This window comes from Phocoena phocoena, chromosome 18, assembly GCF_963924675.1.
Source record: "Phocoena phocoena chromosome 18, mPhoPho1.1, whole genome shotgun sequence".
In the NCBI taxonomy this organism is placed as follows: domain Eukaryota; kingdom Metazoa; phylum Chordata; class Mammalia; order Artiodactyla; family Phocoenidae; genus Phocoena; species Phocoena phocoena.
Window position 1 is genome coordinate 80437068 of NC_089236.1, and position 5196 is coordinate 80442263.

Consider the following 5196-nt stretch of genomic DNA (forward strand, 5'->3'; position numbering starts at 1 on the left):
ATATTCGCGTTAACGTGATCACAGGAAGATGTTCAGCGTTATTCTAAGCACTTTACCTGAGTGATCCCATTAAGGCCTCACACACCTCAATCATACGAAGTAAGGGCTATTTGACAGATGAGGAAAATGGCACACCAAGAGGTCGAGGAACCTCTGCTCTGGATCTGAACCGGGGCAGTCTCACTTCAGAGACCCTTTCCCACCAGACAGCACACTTGCTGCCTCCCATGGTGTGGCTCTGAGGTTTTCACAGGACCTTCACGTCTGCCTCTGGCTGCCCTCCCCACCCCACGACTACCCTCCAGTAACAGTGGGTAAAGCACTTGCCTACAGTGCTGGAAAGAAAATATGGTCCTGGAAACGGCGGTCCATGCACTTGGAGTTGGCCTCCAGCAGAAAGGATGGCTTTTGTCTGATTCATTTATATTTTCTTACCCTGGTGTAATAAAGGCATGCCTTTGGGTGGCCGACGTGGTGAGCAGAGTAACAGCTCCCAAGATGTCCATGCCTGATTCCTGAACTTGTGAATATGGTACCCAAAGTGGCAAAAAGGACTTTTTGGAGGTAAGTTAAGGGTTTTAAATACGGCAGTTTTCCTGGGCAATTGGGGTGGAAGCATTATAATCGCAAGGATCTCTATAAGTGAGAGAGAAGCAAGAGGGTCCGAATCAGATGGAGGCTGGAAGACGCTGCGCTGCTGGCTTTAAAGCCCAGGAGCCAAGGGTGTCTGCAGGTGTCTCAGGTGCTGGAGAAGGCAAGGGGTCGGATTCTCCCCTAGAGCCTCTGGAAGGAGCACAGCCCTGCCCACACTTTGACATCAGTCACGACCCACTTCAGGTAGCGCTTGGAGATTAGGAAACAATATTAGAGCCCTACCCGGAGTGGCTGACTATTTATTTCCTCTCCTTACCTTCTCCACCAGCGTTTGCTCCCAAGGGACATATAGACTACAGGGCAATGTGAAAACATGAACTGGCAACCACAATGGTGTTACTAAAAAGTATAGGAGGGACACGTAAGCCCAACTTGGGGGGGCTCAAAGGTTTCCTGGAGGAAACGGTTGCTATCTTAAGATACATGTCTCTCTGCAACTACACGCACGTCAACCTACTGTAAGGAACTGGCTCATGCAGTTGCAGAGGTTGAGCTGTGCCAGGGTCTGAGGCAGCGAGCCGGAGACCTGGGGAGCTGACGCTGTGGGTTCCAGTCCGAGTCCAAAGGCGGGAGAAGGTCAATACCCAGCAGTTAGGTAGAGAGAACAGCCTCTGTCTGGCTGCATCTTTTTTTTTTTTCTTAAATCACGTTTTTCTCCATTATTTTGTTAACTGGTGATTGTATCAAATGGATTTTGAACCAAGTGGTGTCTCTGATAAGCAACATGTGTCTTTTTTATTTGTTTGTTTGCCTTTATCATTTGGCAGCGCCATGCGGCCTGTGGGATCTCAGTTCCCCAACCAGGGATTGAACCTGTGCCCCCTGCAGTGCAAGCGTGGAGTCTTAACCACTGGACCGCCAGGGAAGTCCCTGGCTGTACCTTTTTGTTCTATTCAGCTCCTTAATGGGTTGGATGAGGCTGGTCCACACAGGGGAGGGCAATCTTTACTCAGTCTACTGATTCAAACGTTAATTTCATCTAAAACACCTTCAAAAACACACCCAGAATAATGTTTACCCAGAGATCTCGGCATTCTGTGCTCTAGTCAAGTTGATACATAAAATCAACCACCACAGCCACTGAGGTATGACCTGAAGTGTTAGTTTGTAAAGCATCATCACTCCGCCTAGTCTGATGAATAGAACGTGAAACGTTTTTCAGTCATCAGGAAGAACAAAACAGGTTCTGACTGGGAACTTCTCAAGGTATACCAGTGAACAAGGCAATTCTCAGAATAATCACATAATGTATCCCTCATTTTTGTAGAAAAGAAAAGAGATATATTTGTAAATGTGCATATGTGCATTCAAAGCACAGAAAGGAGAGAAGAAAATGCACAACAATTGACAGTTTTTGATAGTTTTTGAGAAGAGGGGGGACGGGTCAGGGGAACGTCTACAGTCTGTACACACCGTCATCACGGGAATCTTTTATAGAGCGCATCCATGCGAAACTTAAGTGACAGAAAAAGACAAAATCTAAGGAGGTAATGCACACATAATTATGTATAATATCATTAAATGAAAGAAGCAATTGAGAATATGGCTTGAACTATAGCCTGCCATATGCCTACCCCAAGTTAATGAGCATGGAGCTGATTATGACCTGCTGGCCTGGAAGGGGTGGGAAAGGAAGAGAAGGAAAGGGAAAGACACAGGAGAAGAAATTTAAAGGGACTGTTTCAAAATATTATCCAGTGTATGTGTATGCATAGAAAAAGGACACGGCAGGCAACTCACAAAAGTAGTGAGAGAAGAGTTTTTGAGTACGCGGAATCTTTGTGGGAAGCTTTATGTTCTTTTGGCTTCTCTGCATTTTCTTTCTTTCCTAGGATTTTATATTGATAAAGGTTGTATCTACTTTTAAAAGGCAATACAGTACATGGTCTGAAAGTCAAAAAGCTCAAAGGCATACCCAGGGAAAAGTCTCTCCCACGTCCACCATCGTTTAACTTCCAGCACTTCTCCCAGAGGCATTGCACAGTTGCCAATGGCCTAATTGGTCCTCCCAGGGATAGTTTAATGATCTTTTTACCCATTCTTTAGTTTTCTATTTTACCCAAATGGTCACATATGATAAACACTTCCCTACCCCTTGTTTTTTCCCCCTTAATATATCTTGGAGGTTTTTCCATATCCACATGTAGAATTGCCTGTTCTTTTAAACAGCTGCATGGTATTCCACTACGTGAGTATGCTGTGGCTTCTTTTATCAGTTTCCTACCTGATGGGTTGTGAAATCGTCCCTAATTTTTTGCTTTTGCAGACAATGTTGTAATGACTATCCATATGGGGCAGGTCACTCTGCACACATGCAATATGCATCTCTATGAGAGGTTTCTCAGAATTGGAAGCGTTAGGGCAGAGTATATACATGTTTAGTTTTGGAAGACATGCCAATTTGTTCACCATAGAGAGTATATCAACATCACTCACAAAAACAATATATGAGGAGGCCTGTTTCCCCTACTCTTGCCACAAAGTGTTGCCAAACTTTTTGATCTTTGCTGCGGTATAGAAAGTGATACCTCACTATTTTAATTTTTCTTATTATGAGTGAACTTGAGCTTCTTTCATATGTTTATTATTCTCTTGCATTTCTTTTCCTATGAACTGTAGTTTCATGTCATTTACCCCCTTTTTTCTCTTGAGCCATCAGTCTCTTTGAGCACTGTGAGGGCATCAAAGAGCCCATCAAAGAGAGCTCTGTGGCTTATTACATCTAAAGGAAATTAGCATCTTATGGTAGATTTCAAATTTCTCCCTAGCTTGTCTTTTGACTTCATTTTCTGTTTGCCTGTCTACATAAAATTGTTTTTAGGTAATGAGAATGCATTGCCTTTATTTTAAAAGTTGAACTTCATTATGGGGAAGCAAAAGTTCAGATTATGTCATCTCCATTTCAATTGCTTACACGTCACTTGATTTCTCACTTGGGTAGTACTGACTGCTCCCTGCTAGTCGCTCCACTCCTTCATGAGTCTTGCGTCTTTGCATTTACATATTTGCACACGTTTCCTTCTACTAGACTGAACATTTTGCATGTGCAGAGATTGCCCTCGGGCCGTGTACCTTTTTCATCTTTGCACAGCTAACTGCTGGCACCGTGTTGTGCAGATTAAGTCGAGTGAAACATATTTGTCAAATGATGTTTCTTTCTGCGTTCAACTTGTCAAAAAAGGGGTTTTTAACAGCTTTATTGAGATGTATTTCACATACCATAAAGTTTAAAGTGTAGAGTTCGTGGCTTTTAGTTTATTCATGGAGCTACGCAGCAACCATTACAATCCATTTTAGAGCATTGTCATAACCCTGAAAGAAGTCCCGGACCTTTTAGCGGTCACTTGTCATCCACCCAACCCCATCCCTCACTCCAGCCCCTGACGACTACTACTCAACTATCTGTCTATATTGACTTGCCTATTTTGGATATTTCATTTAAATGGTGTTAAAGAAAACAATATTCAAATGACCTTTGTTAAAGCACTGTAAGATTTTATTCAAAGGTGGAGAACTACCAACACAGTTATAGGGACCATTGAGATGGAAATCCGCAGTGAGGGAGAGATCGCGGTCAGCTCAGAACGCAGCATAGGCAAGTGGGAATGTATAGCCAAGGAGCCGGGTGGGGGCCCACCAGTAGGAAGTGGCTAAGAGGAAGCATCAGGGTTCGGAGGATTCTCCCTGAAGGTGGGCCAGGGTGATCAGATATCACCTGGGAGACTGTAGTGGATAAGGAAGGTACACGGTGGGGGATTCTGGCTAAACTGACATCAGAATTCTTGCAAAAATTGGACAAGGCAGAAAGGAACATGGAAGTCCAAAAGCCAGGCCTAGCTGAAAAAAGTTCGGGGAGCCCGGGCAGACTTTGGTCAATGAGAGAATCTGTCAACGGAATCATACAACATGAGGTCCTTTGCGGTTGGTCTCTCTCACTCAGCATAAGGTTCATACATGTGTCAACAGCTCAAGGTTCATACATATGTCAACAGCTCATTCACTGTTGCTGCTGAATAATGTTCCACTGTATGGATCCAAGGTTTTACTAGACCCGCTTTTCCAGTTCTTACTCGTTTTTGATCACAGGTTCCTCTGAGGTTAAGGAATGAGCCTTTGGGTTTTGCCAAAAGACAGTCTGAAAGGGACACTTGGCCATGGCGACCACAGGCAGAACTTCTACATCACGTGCCGGGACAGCGTGTGCACCCACCGGTCCGCACAACCAGCCTCTGAGGTGGTTACCGCCGTTTTTACACGGGAAATGCGAGTCACACTCGGAACCACGGAACCCGCGGGGCGTAGCTGCCAAGCTCCCGCCTCCGAACGAGCTAATCAGCGAATCGCGCACGGACACGTCATTGGCTGCGCGTCCGCGGCGGCTTGAGTTGCAGAGGAAAGGCGTCCACGGCCGCACGAGAACCCCGGCCACCCGAGGGCCAAGAGAGAGCCTCGGCACTAACGGCGCGCAGCCCGTTTCCGTCGCCAGGAGGGACGCGGTTGCGGAGGACTTCCGGGGCGGGGCCGGGCCGGGAGCGGAAGTTT